Raw genomic sequence first — 19,167 nt, forward strand, 5'->3', positions numbered from 1 at the left:
GAATAACTGGCTCTATGGGAGTCCTTGGAGTCAGTCTAAGCCCCACTAAGGGTAGCTAGCTGGAGCCCTTGGGCAATGATAAAGAATTACTTGTTACATGATTGTAACTTTTAAACCTTTGAAGTGACCAAAGAGAGGACTAAAAAGAACCCAAAGATTTTGGTCAGGAACTCTTGCCCAAAAACCATAGACATGTGGGGCCTAATTGCCCCCTCCTACATACATACAACATGTGGGACTAATTGTGCAAAGAATATAACACATACTCAACCCTATGACATATACCTTCTACTCAAAGCCACTAGTGGTGTTGATATTTTTCCTTTAATAATCCACATCACAGATAGTGGTCCTAATGATGACATTCAAGATTCTCCAATAGTTAGCTACCCAAAAAACCTTTAATATTATGATGAACACACTCATTTGATATGGTGCCTAACACACATCAAGCACATTTGTCCATTGCCTCATATTATGTGATAATACACAATGTATTTGAGATGAAAGTAGGGAACCTAGTTGAATTAGATAATAAATCATGATGCCTATAAGTTATGTCCTTTTCCTTGACTCACCTTGTGATCATCATTGATAATATCCTAGTCAAGGGTTGTCACTCTTGGGTAGAAGAGTACTACTATGGAACTTTGATAAGGCTAATGTGGCCATCTCCCTTTCCATATAACATTCCCCATATGTCCCTTCTTTGTAATGTTGAAAGAAGTTTTCATCGATGTGAAAGGTTGTCCAAATAAAAGAGAAGGTAATATTAAAATAACACAATTTGAAATATTGTTTTTGGATTTTTTATGTAACATTTTGAAGCTTTGGCATTATCAGTTGTGATTTTAACAAGTAATATTTTGATGAATGGTATAGGATAATTTTGTTTAAAGAAAAAGGATGAGAACTTTGTTGAACTAAAATATATGGCATTATTTTGGTATTTTATTCAGTCCTAATATTGACCTCAATATGGTCACCAAGTTACTCCATCATGTCTATGAAAGAGTTACTCCACTGCAATGAGTCCCCTAGGAGTGGGTTTTATCTTGACTTCATCACAATCTATGTACTCACACCCCTCTTCTTTGTAACCAACTTGGAAACCTGAGAACTCTTGCATGTTATTTATGAACCTTATTACTTGTTTGTCATCATTGAAAACATTCTAATGCTCCATGTTGTTAGGTAGCGATGGCCTAAATATTATTTCCATTTTTATCTTTTCTTTTGTCAAATCCTCTGTAAGCTTAAGTGTAGATGCAACAACTGCCAACTCATTTGTTTTACTATTTTTGTCTCTATGTAATGCTTCGATGTTCAAGGCATCAAAATATTCCCTGATGTCCCACATAACATTTATATACCTTTTAAGCCTTTCACTCTTACATGCAAATTGATTTTTCACTTGAATAATTAAATCAAAATCACCCTTAATGCTCAACAACTTAATCTTCAAGTCTTTAGCTATTTCTAAGCCCAATAATAGTGCCTCATATTCAGCCACATTATTTGTGGCATCAAACTCCAACCTATACGCAAACTTAAAAATGTGCCCAAGGGGAGACACAAGAAAAATTCCCGCACTTTTTTCCATACTTTGAATGGGTTCCATCAAAATGCATATGCCAAATTCCATTACCTTTATTCTCCTCAATTTTATATTCCATAGGGGCCATGAGTTAGATAACATTGCATAAATACCCTATTCATCTAACTCATAGACTATTTCATTGTTAGGCTCCTTGGGGTTTTCAACATGGTATTTCCTTTCCAATTCTCTATCAAGCCTAACCATGGTGTTATCAATGTTAGGAATGGTAGCATATGTTAAGTCCATTTGAATGCTACCACCCAAATCAACTGCCCATTTCCTTAATATAAGCACGTCCCATGCATTTGGCACATCTATCACAAAAATGTCCATGGTGATCATGATATCTGGGTAAGCTAACAAATGAACTTATGAGTCCTTGATTAACCCATACACTTCAATTTCCTTAGATTCCATAGCACATATGTTATGATAGGGCCTAGCAATTCTCAAATTCAGTTGCTCCATCACCTTCTTGGTCATAACATTTAACGATGCACATGACTCCAACATAAAATTATGCAAAAGATATCCATTTACCAATAAAGTATTGAAATTGGTTGATGTTGTTCATTTCCTTTTCCTATATCCATACTTCGTAGTACTATTGGGGCATCTTCATTCTTATCCTTAGAAAATTTCTCCACATCCTTCCCATGAGGAGCTTCAATGGCTTTCAACAACTTGGATTCCTAAGAAGGGATTTTGAGAAGTTATGTTACTGGAACCAAAACCTTTGCATTGTTAATCCATCCACCCAAGTTAACATTAAAATTTGAGGGGTAAAGACTCTAGGAGTACTTAGTTGCATTTTGCCTTTATCTTTGTTTCTTCTTCGATAGGTCACCCCTTTGTCCCTAACCATCTCAAGAATCTAATCTAGTGTAGGCTTCTCACCAAAAAGCTTGGTCACCAGCTTATCACTCTTATCAAAAGTATTATTTATATTATAATTAGATGATACACCTTTTTCATGTTGACTCTTCCCGATAGGCTCAATCCAATTTTCCATGGAAATATTGAGCATTTTTCTTACCACATTGATTTTCTCATTAGTTCCCGCCATGCCACTTTCAATAATCCTTCTAATGGGACAAGTGGATTCATCATCGAATTCATCACAAGGCCTACAATGAGTAGCTTGATCCACTAAGTTGGTAGACCTAAATGACGTTTAGGTGGCCTATGGTCTTGTGGAGAACCCTTCTTTTGCCACCTAATATTTGGCTTTGATTGAAATATTCCCGCTTGTGACCTCTCCATAGCCACCAATCTATTTTGGATAACATCCAATTGGTTGGCATGGTTGATCTCCATTGTCTTAATCAATTGAGAAAGCTATTTAATTGGGTCACTTGCTACCTATTTATCAAATTCCTTGCCTTTGGAAGGGTTTCCTCTTGTAAAACTATGAATATCTGACTTTCTTGAAGCTTATCTATACTTTTCTATCTTTTCAACCATACTTTGAGCCTCCCTTAAATTAGTAGGTTCATTTCCTCGTGACTCATATGAGATATCAATGTTAAATACATCAACATAAGATATGAGAATGGACTTTTGTGGAGGTTTAATATCCTGCAGCAAACTTTTGACTATATCATTAAACCTCGTGTTGAACTCTTCCATAATTTCATTTTCGTTTTGATTCCATTTAAAGCAGCGAAAAGGTGGTGATCTTCCTTCTTATCACCCCACATAGTGTTGAAGGCACTTATAATCTCTGAAAGGCTTGTGAAGTTGTTATAATTATACTCTAGGAACCAATCCAAGGTGTATTCTTATAAGAACAACACAAACAACTTCATTTTCATGTCTTCATGGTTGTGCTTGTTGCACCACTTGCTCACACAGAGGTTGAATTCCTTAAGTGGATCTTCACACTTATTGCATTGTTACCCTGAAAAGAGGGAAGCTTTTCTATGGTTTTCTCAAGAAACACATGAGGATATCCTTTGATGTTAGCAAAATTTATGGGTTTGTACAAATCCATCTCTCCTACTTGACTATTATCAACTTCAAAAAGGGAATGGGATCAGAAATTGCTTACTTTCTAAGATTAGAAAGAAGTTTACTAGAAGAGAGTTTGTTTAACCCCCTTCTATAAACCCTTTCAAGTTCAGGAATGAGATGAAGCAAACTACTTGTGTTTCTCCTATTATAATACTTACAATATTTTGAGAGGGTGGAGTCTCCACTTGGACACAAATCAACTTCTAATTACGAACCATGCATAAAACAAAGCATAAAAAAAGTCAAGAAAAAAGAAGTCATGTTTCGTATTTAAAATATTTATCCTCGGTAATGGCACCAAAAATGTTGCCACCAAAATCCACACCTGAGATATCGTGGAGAAAATATTTAACTCCACTTGGTGTGGACTTAGTGGCAAGTTTCGAGTTGAGTTGTTGCCACTCAAATATAAACTCCTTCGTCTAGGCTAGCTCTAAGTGAATCAAAGGGGGGGTGGACCCTATAAAAATAACTATAACCAAGATACATCCATTTTTCAACATATAAAGTGTAGCAAATGAATTCAAAGAATATACATCAATTCCATGGGCATAATGAGCATAATTATTTACAAGTAGAGATATTGCAACAATGAACATGATGAAGCAAATGGAAACCAGTGCCAAATGTAAAGTACTTGCAAATATAAATATTCCAAGTAAAAGAAATGACTTTGAAAATAAGTGCTTGGAGATAAATACTCAAAAGATAATTGCCCAAAAGGAAAATGCCTTAGAAGTAAAGATAAATACATGAATAACAAAGTACTTGACAAGAAAATGCCTTGGAAAGATAAATGATTAACTTTGGAAATAAAGGCAACTGATCAAGTGTAAGATTCCTAGAATAAAAATATGATGTTATGTGCTCTTGTTTCATTTTATGTTAAATTAGATTGCCACTTAAGATTAAGTTAATTAGTTGCAAGATTGAAACAAGTTTCAATTCAACTCCTTCCTCAGGCCTTATCCTCATCGGGGGCTTGATCTCATAATAAGAAGACTTAGGGGAAGAAAGGTCCCTAATTTACTACTTCAATAACAAACTCGGCGTTGATTACCTTATACAAAAATGAAACTAGCTAAATTACTTAATGAAATGAAAATGGAATTAGATGTATGAAATAATGGAACTAGCTTGCATAAGAAAACTAGATTTCCCAACAACTCTAATGTGATTTTTCTATTCTACTTTAGTTTAACAAGAAAATAGAATCATTCAAGCACACACAAGACACCTCCCCAAATGGGGAAGGGGGGATGCTTACGGGAAAAATCTCCTAACTCCCAAGAAAAATTATACTTCTTTATTAAATCTCTTATAGAGAGAGAGAGAGAGAGAGAGAGAGAGAGAGAGATGTTACAATGAATCCCTTTTTGCAAAAAATGGATTCGGAAAATGACTTGAAGACAGCTCACAATGAATTCCTTTGGTGAATCAAAGGGATGAAATGCTCTTTCCAAAAGTTACAAATTAAGAATAATTTGAGAAGTTATAATGGACCCTTTAGCAAACCAAAGGGTGAAGAGAATCTCTTTCGAAATTACAATAGGTCCCTTCGAAAAATCAAGGGAATAATTAGGCCTTCTTGGTGAAGTTACAATATCAAGGCCTGCTAATTTTTACAAGTAGTGGTTCAATAGTAGCCTTTTAGTTCTCTTATCTTCAGATATGGGCACAACCAACCACCATTCCTCCTTTGTACATCTATGGCCCTGCAATAAATTAAAAAACCAAGCAAAGTAAAATATGTCAATATCAACTTTGGAACATCCGCAACAGTTAGTACAAAAATCAGTCCAAAATATCTAAATGAAATATTGATTAATCAAAGGAATTTGCTACTCTAAAACAACCAAGAAGACCTAAGTTTAATAAAAATTTCTTGGTTGATTTGTGACTATTAGGACAACCACAAATATAATCCTTTAGCTTGTTAAATTCAACAATAATGCTCCAAAAGTAAACCTAAGAAATTTAGAGAGGTTTTTATGATATTTGAGCAAGGAGTGAGAGGTTTGTTGGAAAAGACTTCAAAAGTTTTGGAAGAAGAACTTGGCGAAAGTTGGGAACGCTCCTTATATGCTTGAAGATGGGCACTCCAACCAAGGAGGGACCGAAGTCCTCAAGCCTTGAGGAAACTACAAATTCTTGAAGATCTTGCCAATAGATTAGTTAAGATAGGTGAAGCTTGCACATGGAAATTGAAAGGCATGACATTCAACCAAGAAACACATGTGGATTTCAATTCCAAAGTACAAAATTACCAAAAAGACAAGCAAGCCAACATTATTTTCCTTTTCCTTTAGGCAACAATGCCCCTATCAAAGCCTATAATAACTAATTTAAAGCAATTCATAGAATCAATACAAAGTTATCTCATGAGAGATCAAAGAAACCACATAAGTCATACACCATCTAGCCTCCAAAGCCTTTTTATTAATGATATAACAAGTACATAATCTAGCAGTGGTTCCCTAAGCTCTCAAGCTTCAATATTGGAGAACAATCATCCCATGGGGTTTATTTATACAAGTTGAGGGAGAAAATCCCAATGAAAAACTAATAAACAAATGGCCAAGGGTGAAGATCCCAAGGTTGGGTAAAAATTCCAAGTGGCAATAGGATTGCCTATAGGTGCCCTTTGAACCATTTTGTGTACTCCTCTTTTGGCAGTGTACAACGTCCAAGTGTAAGAGCATATGGGATGGAGTGGACAAATCAAGAGAGGGTTGTGCATGGCCCTTCCATCTACCCAACCTAACTCAAACCAACTCCAAGCTACTTGGCCAGCAAACAAGTGTCTACAACTGTCACAAAATGTTGATGCGTGGTGTCTCCACTCTGGGCTTTCTGGGTCTGTTAACTAGGTAGCGTTGATCCCTTGTGAAGGCAAGTGTTAAGGAGAAGAATTTAAAGAGGAGTTGATCCTAAATTAACTGCCACATACTCTCAACTAAATCAATTCCATGCCCCAATATATTCCAACAATGGCCACATGTAGTCCGTGGTCCAATAGGTACATTCATAAGCATCTTACAAGAAATCAAAAATAAATAAATAAAGTGTTTTAAAATAAGTCTCAAGGTTTATAGTTGTGAAATTCAATCTCTAGTAATTCATTTTTCCACAAAAACAATTGTTATAAATCTTTATTTTGATTTCTACATTCTCGAGACACTTATTGTTAATAATCATCACATGCTTTCCTTTGATTCTACACACACACACACATATATTTGTTTCATGTTTGTATAATTTACCCACCAAAATATATAAATGTTCACAACTCTGAGGCTTATGAATGTATATAATAGGAAAAGGTTGCATCATATAATAACTGGTATGCCAAAGAACGTTTTTTCCATCTTTTACTTTGTATATTAACAAGGCTGCATAACAAGCATTCCCTGCCTCTTAATTTAGATATGGCTAAATTAAAGTAAAGAGAAAAAATAATGAAGAAAACCAAATTCATTTGATTCACTTTTTGCATGAAACCATTAAAAAATAGATAAATAAATAATTGTCAGAATCTTTTGGATGTGGATTGTGTAGAAAGATTTTGACAATATGAATAACTATGCAAATCTCCAGTCATAAATAAATAATGTTTTTAAATAAATCTTGACAACTAAAAAATAAATTGTTATTTTTATTGGATTATACAAATATATGTAGTAAATTTTAATTGTAGTTAATTTTTTTTATTGTATTGAATTTGAAAAAAAATCATTTAAAAAAAAAGTTGAAAATATAATTTAAATTTAAATTTTGGATTTTTCCACATACATTTTTAATTATTTTTATTTAAAATTTGATTAAAAAATTATCAAAATTGTAAATTTGGTGTTAGTCTTTATTTGTTGTATTGTTTAATAATATATTTATTTAAAAACATTATTTATTTATGAATGGAGATTGGCATAATTATTCATAATTATAAATTTGGTTTTATTTATAGCCCTACTTGTTCGTTCTTTTTTTTTTTCAATCAGAGGGGCTAATTCCCTTTAAAAACATTATAAGCTCTCTTTTTTTTACATATATAGAACAAATGCGTATTAGAATGACAACCATCACATCAAGACTATAATTACCACCACCATGACTAACATGCGCTGCAGCCAGCCTGCAGGACTCGAAACGGGCGGAGGGCGCACGACCGTCATAGTCCTACTTGTTCGTTAACATGAACTAAGATGTAAAAAGCAAAATGATCTCGATAATCCTTTCACCCTCTACAACAATAATGATCTCAATTTGACTGTTACCAATTTCAATTTATTACTCCCAGCCCTATTTGGAAGCATGGTGATGGAAAAGTGGCAAGTATATATTTGGCAGTTGGTAGCCTATCATTCTCCTTTCTCAAATCTACCTCCAACAATAATAACTGGTGGAATGTAATTTTCCTTTGTCAAAGGTACCTCAAACATGAACCGCTAAGCTCTGTGAGAAACAGTCACGATATTTTTAGTGGGCACAATAGTAATAAAGAGGTCTCACAGCGGTTTTCGAGAACAGCTTCCGCTCGTTTTCATTTCACTGCGACTCGGACATTCCGTTTTTATTCTAAAGCAGGGTTTTAATGTGGGGTCTTTACGATAGTTCTTGCGGATCCGTGCAAGGTTTTTATCCATTTTTTTATTTTTTATTAATATTAAAATAAAATAATATTAAATGGTTAGTTATACATTAAAATAGTTAAAACTTTTATGTAAATTCATGTCTTTTAACTCAATAATAGTATAATTAATTATTAATTTAATTATCATTTAAATTAACTTAATTTTTGAATTAAATATAGTTATGCTCCGGGTCTTGTTCAATTAACGGTTTCCCAGTTAAATTTAGCCGTTAGTCAATATAGTGGTTTCCTGGTTTAAAATTATAGCCGTTGGATGTTCTGTTTTGAGTATTTAAACATGCAACGCTGTATCTGATTCTTCAACTTGTCCTGACAATGAACCACACTAGTTGGTTCAAAAAGCGTCGACAAATGAAATATCATGTGATTTACGCCAAAAAATCTCTCATAAACTTGATATGGATCACAAAAGTCTCAATTCAACAAATTTAATTTCATAATGCTAAACTTTGAATAGATTTTAATTTTTTTTGGTCAAAAAAAATTAATAGCAAGTATAATAATCATACACGGATAATAATCAACACGTTTGTGAAACAACTCCTGAAAACAAACAGAATAACAAAAACATTAAATCATGATTTTAAAAATAACATTTACCAATTCTGAGAAAAGTTTTTCATTTTTAAAGCTCCAAGTGCAGAAAATTGCATGCATTTAAAATGGATATTTCAATGGATTCCTTTAAAGTTGAATTTTTTGAGTGTTTGATCTGGCTTTTAGTATAGACCTGCGAAGGAGAGAATATGGCAGTTGTCTTTAAAATAGAAATTGGTTCTGTTGTTTAATCCAATTCAGAGTTTCAAAAAATCCGTTGGAAAGAATATGAAAGCTGGTGTTTCACAGTTCTGGAAGACACATCATTCAAAAACCATAACTGATGTGTCACCAATTTTTCAAAGCCAGATTACTGATACATAAAAAAGCATGAAGACGTCAATGTTGGACAATACAAAGTTAAAAGATTGCCTTGCCCCATACAAAACATGAAGCTATTCAATGCATCAGTAAGTATGTTGATGTCAACAACTGGGTTGCATATTCAATGCTTCAGTAAGCATGTTGATGTCGACAACTGGGTTGCATTGACTAAAGACTTGAGCAATAGAACATGAGGACGTCAATGTTGGACAATACAAAGTTAAAAGATTGCCTTGCCCCATAGAAAACACGAAGCTATTCAATGCTTCAGTAAGTATGTTGATGTCAACAACTGGGTTGCATATTCAATGCTTCAGTAAGCATGTTGATGTCGACAACTGGGTTGCATTGACTAAAGACTTCAGCAATAGAACTTGAAAAATATAGGTATGAGCTAAGGGACTACATAAAATATTGCAGAAATTGAAAGGCAAGTCGAGCCCTAGTAATTTCAAGGTGCATTCGATAATGTATAATAAATAAAATAATAGCAATTAGATTATACATATTGATAGCTTAAAAGGATGTTGACAAGTAACTAGAGGTGAACTTACAAAGCTTGGGTACAAAATGGAATCTGTTGCAGGGTCATTGATGTCAATGTACAAAAATCAAAGTCCTAGAGTGCAACTAAAGGACAAAGTATAATCCCTAAAGGTTGGTTCAAATGGTTGAATAATCATTCACTCTATGCATGTTGTTAATAGGGAAGCCATTGGTTACAAGTTCAAATTCAGCAATGGTTGAATAATCATTCACTCTATGCATGTTGTTAATAGGGAAGCCATTGGTTACAAGTTCAAATTCAGTCAAGTCCCTTTGGGTTACAACCTGTTTTATTTTCAGAAGATAAAATACACTATCTTTTATATATAAAAAAGAGTACATATACATAGATCTTAGTCCTTTCTGATCATCTGGAGTCTTGCATAAAAACAGACCTTTCATCACTATCACTTGCAATGGCAAAATGGATCCAATAGCCAAAAAAATGCCTACCACTTACATTATGTCAAAATAGATCTATGCAAAAATATTAAGCAGTTTGTAGTCCTAAACAGTCCTTCAAAAAAGCATATTATCTCTCATATAGTCAAAATCTAAAATCAAAACAGTTAGGAAATGTGAAAAACGCCAGAATCAGCCTTGTAGTCTTGTTTGTATGAGGCATAGTGGATGACTCCAGGTGTTGCAATCACACCTCTTTTGGAAAGCAAATCTGCAATGATGTTTTACCACCTACTATTGTCACCGGCAGTTGAGCCACCTTCCATCTGGATATTTTAATTTTTAGGAAAGAGGGAGGGGATCCCATAGGTTTTCCTTGGAACAAAAAAATAAAGAACCTGTTGGCTGTTACCACAAAACCTCACACCCAACAATGAAAATTCCTAACACCAAGATGGAGACATGTGAAACTAGGTGGTCGGTCATTGTCACCTCGCCAACACTCCTCTATGCTACAGGCTAAGGCATACCTAATTCAAGGGGGACTTTCCTATGGTTGCTTGGCTCACTTCTTGTAATATGAGTAGGAGTAAAGGAAGCCTAACAACATGAACAAAAGAAATGCAAAAGTTTTAAAAGTTGTGGATGATGGATGAAAGGGATCTAGTGCCTTATTGGTTGAGATATGGATTCATAGATGCAACCTAAGAACTTAAGAAGGAATTCTTCTATAAATTAGCAAGCAAGGTATAACAAGATGAGAAGGGGAGAACATCACAATGAGAGATCCATAACCAAACTAAGATCTAAGAATGTATTCTACTAGGGATTAGCGCGAAGGGGATAGCAAGATGAAAAGGCAAGGACCTCACAATAAGAACTCCATAAACAAACTAAGTGTAAAAGTAGCCATGCATTCACTCACCATAGGATTTGAAGAGTTTTAAACATCTTTATCTCTTGGAAAACAAGGCAAGCTCTCACTCACAGTTCTCCTCTTCAAGACAGACACTCATAGACTTGGATTTGAGATTTTCAACCTTGCAGCGGTTGAGGGACCAGAGGATCGAACAGCTCTGATGCTAAATGGAATTGACAAACTCAGTGATTATCAGCAAGTTATATATTTTATTAATTAATGAATGAATTGATATTTTACAAACTGGGAGGCCCAAGCTTAAATACAGCCCTACGTGCCTCTTAGTGAATGGGCATGATCTTTGATCATGCCCTATGCCCTAATTAAACTAATAGTTTACAGAATAATTTTTATATAACATTCACAGAGTCTCAGTTTTTAGTTATTCTTTCTCTTTCACAAGCTATATGTCACAACAAGGTAACCTTATTGCATGTCGCAAACTTCGATTCTTTCCATACAGAGTAACATTCTTCAAGTTTGATACTTGCAACTTTGTTTTAATCCTTTCAATCATTTCTTCCAAAATTCAAGTCAGTTTCATTGGTGTTGGATAGACCTTATTCTATGTAGAGGAAGAGTAATACGACTGCTTTATTTGTGCCTTAGAGAAGTGCTCCAAAAACGGTCCTGCTACTGCTTCTTACATTAATCAGTCTGCTTTTTATAAGTTCTCGGTTTATAATTCTAGAGGTAATCTTCAACATATTTTAGCTCTTAGTATATGAGCCCTTCACTCAGTACTGTCTACTCCTCCTTTATTCCAGATTCTCCAATTCTTATGTATGTTATCATAAGGGTTACTGCTATATAAAGAGGTGACTGCATATATCATGGTGAATTCCATATAGATCATTGTCAAGTCAATCCATAGATCATTGTCATACTCGTAAGATAAGTCGTATCATTGTCATGACATGGAAAAATAACTTGCACAATTGTCATATCTTAGAAGAGAGTTAGTATTGTTGTCATGCCTTGGAGGAGAATTCATATCATTGTCATAACTCACATTACACTTCAGAAGGATATTCGCATTAGCCTTAGGAGGATACAGAAGAACATCGAAGATAACTCAAATCATTGTTGTATCTTTCTGGTATCATCGTATGAATCATGGTAAGAACTTGCTTAGAAGAAGTTTTGGATTTCTGTCAAATAATAGAGGAAACAGGTCGGACTACAGTCATGCATCACATACATAGAGTACATAACGCATATCACTGTAATGCCAAGAATTTCACATCACTATTCTATCACATCTTCACATTACTGTGGAACAAAATCGCATCAAATCACAAACTTCAAAATTCACCAAACCACAGAACTTTGCATCATTGGTATGACTTGGATCACAGTAGAATCATAGAGGGATAACCTCAAAAGGAGAGCTCGAACTTCAAAAAAAGAGAACCACAAAACTTGTATTATTTTCTTCAGAAACCATTACAAAAGGAACAATGAACTGCCTTAGAGAATTTCACATCACTATTCTATCACATCTTCACATCACTGTGGAACAAAATCACATCAAATCACAAATTTTGAATTTCACCAAACCACAGAACTTTGCATCATTGGTATGACTTGGATCACAGTAGAATCATAAAGGGATAACCTCAAAAGGAGAGCTCGAACTTCATCAGGATTCAGAAGAGAACCACAAAACTTGTATTATTTTCTTCAGAAACCATTACAAAAGGAACAACGAACTGCCTCAGAGATATGCCTACAAGAGTGATCTTCAAACCGTCTTTCCATCACCTTAGCTCTAATACCATGTTGAAAAATCAATGCTTTTGTATATTAGATAGATTTTTGTTTCATGATAATTGCTTGTGAATATTTGTTGGCTTCTTATTACTTTTTGTTATCTTCTTTTCATCAAACAGTTATCAAAAACATAAACATGAAGATCACAAAAAACAATGAACACAAGATATAGGCTCCAAGCCACGGCAAAACCCCACGAGGGGAAAACCCAACCAACTTCTCTTCTAATAGAATCAGATCAAAGTGAGACACCCAAGACCCAAGACCAAGACCAAGACCTCCACAAGTGCACCAAGTCATCCCTCCATTCACTGTCATGTTTTATCTTCAATATGATCGGCTTCATCTATCACAAGCTTGTCTTTTAGATTCCATGTCCCAGAGAGATACTCAACCTTCTTGTAGCTTGTATTATGCAGACCTTATAGCCCTCTTGTATCTTGCATATTACAATCATTATAGTGCTTCTCCGCATATCATCTTAGAAGTGGTTCCAGTAACTTGCATTATTATTACAAAAATCCTTCCTCGAGAACTCGCATAATTTCCAAGTCATATGTCACAGAAAATTCGCAACCTTTTCAAATTCTTATGCCACAGAAACCTTACATATTTTTCCACAAAAAACTCACACATCTTGCTTCAAGAAGCTCACATATCTTACTTCAGGAAGCTCGCATATCTTGCCTCACAGCAACAACGAATTGCATGTCAAAATGAAGGAGAACAGGTGCCAATATATAGTAGTTCGTCTATGCGAAGGGTCACATCCCTTGGGCAAGCCAACTTGTCCATCTAGAGGGCCAACTTGGTCTTGTGGGGACAGTTTGACTCTTTTGACTCAACAAAAAATTTATTTTCTTTTTCTTTCAAAGAGTCCAAATGGACTTTGAATCAAATACATTTTATTCTGACTCAAATGACCGTAAGAGCATGAAGAACATGCTTTGACTAGGATAATAATAATCAAGATAATAATATATTTTTCTTCTTTTGATTTTTACATAATGATACAAGAACAAGAACAATTATGAAAACCGAACCTAGTTACATTTTCTAACACTTTAATGAAGTGATGGGGCAACTATAGGCCTAAGGAACCAAGGTGATGGCCATAATGACAAGGGGCAGAGCTCATGCTCGGCTTTTGCACACGTGCGATTATTAATGTCTCAGCCATCTTTTACATTTTGTGATTCTCTTTTTCTTTTGTTTCTTGCTTGCAGCCATGATATGGTTTTAACTTTCTTTTAGCTGCATCAACCTCTAGGGCAACGTTTCCAGGCCTGAACCAAATATGTGGACAAGGGGAGAGGGGGCGGTGTGCCAGCGCCTTGTGGACTCGGAGAAGGGAAATAGTGAATAGGGCTCATAATGTGTGGGGGGAAGTGATAAATATGGAACAGGAAAATAGGACCATGCTACCAAAATCTAAGTTTCCTAAGTATTGCCCTTCCTAAAGCCATAGCCAATAGAGGAGATCCCACAAGACTAGGGTTGAAGATTAACCTGCCATTTAATGTGAGGGAACAAAACCATAGTCAAATCCCTTCCTTCTTCCAAGTCACCCTATAATCCATGACAAAATGCCCAAATGAAAAACAAGCATAAGCACCTGATTGTACAATGAAAAACATACCTTTTGGGTCGGATTGCCCACCTTCTAACATGTGCTCTTGACAAATGGGCGAGGAAACATACAACTGATGCAAGTGGTGGAGGTAAAGTGGCACATCACATCGACTACAAGGTGGTTGTCAAGGGTTGTTGGTCGTCGGCTGCAAGAAGATGAACATAAAAAATGCTCTCATAGGGGTACACACTTTTGGTGGGTAACATGCACAAATCCTATAGATGCCCTGTTTGAAAACATGAAAGACATTTGAAGGCCGCATTTTCATAATCTAAATTCTAGATCCATCGGAAAGATATATGATTCAACAAAACACAATCTGGTATACTGAAATCTATTTCCACACATCAACGAGCAAAAGTAAATAATCCTTATTATAAGCATTCACTATCCATATTTATGAACTTGCCCAAAGTATTCCCTATGTCTGCAATGAACTTTTGATACTAGAAAGAAAGAGGAAGATGTGGCAACCTAAGCCAAATTGGCATTTTTGTTACAATGATGTTAGAGGGATCAAACTCTAGAAACCGCAGAATGAGGAAGAGCCCCACTCTTCGTCAAAACCATGGCCCATCTGCTAGACATTTGTCATAATCTTCCTAGGAATCAAACTGTACAATGAAAAATCCTTTGGAACATAAATAAATATCACAATATTTTGTCCACGTTGTAAAGATCCATTGACGCAATGCTTCTAACTTTGGCCAGAATCCATTGACTCAGCAGATGACAACCCTGTTGAGAAATCTAGGGTAGTGATGATTAGGAGATTTATATTCTTGATAATTGCTTGTGATATGATTTTACTTCTTGTATTATAATCTTCTCTTCCTTATATTATCAATGTGTTCTTTTCAACAAGACAATTACCAAATAAACAATAGAAAACACGAGACAGGTATGTAGGCTTGTCGGCCAGGGCCAAAACCTCTCACTCTTTGAGAGGAAAACCCAATCAGAAATTATTCTTATATATCTTCAATTGACGAATACCAAGACCATGACAAAGACCCTTGACTCTAGAATCCTCCAAGACCGTTGTCACTAACCTTGATGTTCTTCCTCTTCCCTTACTCGGCTTCCTCCTTCTCTTGAACTGCTCTTCTTGGCTTCCTCTAGAGAATCTCAGTCTCTATTCTTCCACACTACTCTTCTTGACTCTCTCTAGATAATCTTGGTCTCTACTGCTCTTCTCGGCTTACCCAAAGAAACTCAGTCTCCTCGGTTAGCCCTAGATCAGAAACCCTAGAATAGAGTTTCTCCTTGGCTTCCTTATTGCAAGATCTATGCCCAAACAAGGTCCCAGTAACAAGCTCTACTTCGATCTACTCATGATGCCTTCGATCCTTCTTCGTTCACACATGGGAGAGTATATGACCCAAGACAAGAACCCCAAAAGAATATTCGTTATCCCTTCTTCGCACTTTTCTTCTAGGCTCTTCTTCGCACTTCTCTTGACCGAATTGCTTTCTCCTGAGTGAGGCCGAGTGTGGCTATGTATACACACTATCTCATGTCCCTTAGGCTGACATGATCATTAGGAGGAAGGTCGACATCATCTAGTAAGTTCTCCATCGGTTGTAGGCCGACTTGAAGAGGATAAGTGACAAGGTCTTGGAGGAATACATTTCATAGACAAATGTGACTCTATACAATGTGTAACATGACTTCATTACATGAAAATAACTATTTTATTCTTTTATGACTATATGACAATATTCATAAAGGCTCTCAATGGGAGCCTTGACTCAAAAATAAAATCTCTTGCTCATGAAACCCTTGATGCAAGCATTACAATATTTTATTTTTCTTCTTTACATCTCTTTACATAAAATCACAATCACATGTCATTATGAAGACCGAACCTAGTTAAACTTTTCAACAAAGCTTAGCTTGTAAGAATGTGAAGGGATGCTTTACCTCTGCATTGTTTATTTCCAAAGCAGGTGTTTCCTCCATCTTCTTTACAATGTACAGTCCTAGAAGAGCTTGAGACTGGACTATTGAGATGGGCTCTTTACCAAGCACAGCATCCTTGTATGAGGCTGAAGTACAACGCCCTTTGGAACCCATTGCTCCTTTGTGCAGTACCAAGGCTAAAAACATAAACGAAATCCCAGAAATGTTGTATTCACTAGTGTTGCACATATCGCGATTTTAAAGCCAAATTGTCCCACGTCGGAATTTATCATGATATTTTGCTTATTTTGAATATATCACAATAAGTACTAAAATTTTCGCGAGACAGTGAAATTATCGCCCTGTTGCTCATTTTTGTCATTTAAAGCGTCTGAGTCGGATTTTTTTGGTCATTTTGTGTTTTTATGTTGTTGAGATTGGGCTCTCAAAGGAGAAGCCAAGCTGTGACCATTTTTCAACTATCAAACAAGGGTAATTTCATAGTTTTATTTGCCATTAGCTGAGTATTTGTGGAGTGAAGTGCTGAAAATTGTAACTAGGTTCGGTCTTCATTTAATGTATTTGAGTCATCATGAAATGTACTTGTCAAAAGAATAAAGAAAAGAATTTTTATTATTGTAACAATGACTTATTAAAGCATGGGTTTCATGCTTGGGTCATCATTATATTAGTCAAAGTCCCCATTGTGGACTTCTAGGATTTATTCTAAGTTTATAGAGTCATTGTATATTCAAAGAGACCTTTCTTGGGCTTTTGAATCATGTAAAAAGGTTTAGCATTGACTCAAATATAATTTATGTATCCTCCACACCAAGTCGGCCTAAGGACATCAATTCGACATCCCTTGAAGCCTATAAATAGAAGCAAGTCGAATTCATTTGGAGCATCTCATCTCAAGCAAGTTCGATATCTCTAAGGAAGTCGGAGAAGTGCGAAGTGGGTCTAAGGAAGAAAAAGGAAGTGCGAGTTGGGTGGAGTCTAAAGAGAATAAGAAAAACGAAATTTTGGTGCCTCTCTCTCTGTTTCATGCCCTAGTTTGGGAGAACGAAGTTTTCAAAGTTTCGTTGATGCCGGAAGTTGCCTGATGTTGGAAATTGCTTGATGTCAGAAGTTGTCTGATGTCGGAAACTGCTTGATGCTGAAACCTGCCTGATGTCAGAAACTGCATGATGTCGGAAGTTGCTACATAGTCGAAGTTGCTGGAAAAGAGGTCGAAGATCTAGGAGGCTGACTTGGTGTGGAGGGAAGGTTTGGTCTTTCTCTAGGGTGAAGGGTCTCAAAGAATACTATTGAAAGGAAGAGAATTTTGACTGGGTTTTCCCCTTGAAGGGGTTTTTTCCCTGGCATAGTGCCTATATCTGGTGTCCATTGTTTTATGTGCTTTCGCTTTGATAATTGCTTAATGAAATTAAAAAAAGAAGATATAAAGAAAACTTAATAGGTCAAGAACATCACAAGTACTTATCAAGTATAAGAAAATCTTTTTGCCTTTCTAATTTTCTAACATGGAGATCTACTCCAATATACCATTTCCATATTTCCATGTATGTAAAAAAAATTGCCTTCTTTTCTTTGTTTTCAAATATTTAGCATAGGGTATCCAATGCTCATTAGATATACCTCTTTTTCTCTCTTTGAATGGAGGATTTAATACTTATGTAGCTAGGGTATTTTAATTGGAGCATTTTTCATGTTTTTTCAATTTTGTGGATTTGTATTCTATTTTAGAATTTCTAAGTTCCCCTCCTTTAAGTTTACAAATTGAATCAGTGCTCTAGACTCTAGAGTATGCACATTTCAAGAATCAAAATGCCAAAGCCATTAGATCCAATGTCGGAGTATGGTCTACCTTGAGGGTCATAATAGAATGAGGTTGAATTGCAAGTTATGTGGTATGGAAATGTTTGGTGGAATTAGTTGTTTGAAATACCACCTTGCCAAAATACCAAGGAATGAAGTGGATCTTTGCCTAGCATCCACCCCAAAAATTATCCATATTGCAAACCAATCCATTTTTCAAATGCATAAGAAGAGAGATAAAAAGAAAGAAGCATGGTTTGAGCTTGCAAATAGATCCACATGCTTCTTAGGAGTGGGGGAAAGCCAATCCTCAGGCTCACACTTTGCACTTTTTGGCCCCTCAACCTCCTCACCTTTCTTTTTGCCAAGATTTGTGCCTATGGGGCAACCTTTTATTCAGTGAATGGTGAAATCGAAGGAAAAGGAAGACACTGACAAAATTGTGGCGAAATGCTTTCTATGGAGTAACATACCATTCAACATTGCCAAGAACAACCCATTCTACCATTCCATGTTTGAAGTTGCTACCATAGTTGCTCTAAGCTACAAAGGCCTTCTTATAGTGACTTGAGAGGGCATCTCCTTCAAGGGGATGTTGACCACTAAAGTCACATTAAAAGACTCCATGATCAAAGTACACTTAGAGCATTCCAACATCACCAGATCATTGAAAATTCCAGACGTCATCAGGGCTTTTAAGCCCCTTTCTACTTCTTCTCATCATTATGTTTGCAAATTCCGCATCCCTATGGGGGCATTATAAAAATGATGCTAGTATGAAAAAAAGAGTCATGTAATAGGCCTAGGTAGCTCAGGACTTTACTAGCAAGTGAGTTCACTTTAGGGAGTTTTTTTCCTTGGCTAATTACTTTTGTTTTTAACACTGAATAATTAGTTGACTTTTTCTCCCAGATATACCCCAAAGTTGGAGTGTGGATTGATGGTAAAGTCTTAGGTGAATTCTAGTGTCTAGAGTTAATGTATAT

The 19,167-nt window shown here is 35.7% G+C and overlaps 1 protein-coding gene across 2 annotated transcripts in view; it reads right to left on the reverse strand.

Moving 5' to 3' along the window:
• Positions 1-4,948: 4,948 nt before the first annotated feature.
• The window catches only part of LOC149242511 (uncharacterized), an 80,110-nt gene continuing 65,891 nt past the window's right edge, over positions 4,949-19,167 (reverse strand). For both annotated transcript variants that reach the window (XM_089367696.1, XM_089367695.1), the window contains exon 3: positions 4,949-5,328. The gene's annotated coding sequence lies outside the window, so the exon portion shown is untranslated. The remainder of the gene's footprint in view (positions 5,329-19,167) is intronic.

The sequence above is a fragment of the Pinus tabuliformis genome, chromosome 8 (genome assembly GCF_031772625.1).
Source record: "Pinus tabuliformis cultivar Carrire ecotype Pingquan chromosome 8, CPIR1, whole genome shotgun sequence".
Lineage (NCBI taxonomy): Eukaryota > Viridiplantae > Streptophyta > Pinopsida > Pinales > Pinaceae > Pinus > Pinus tabuliformis.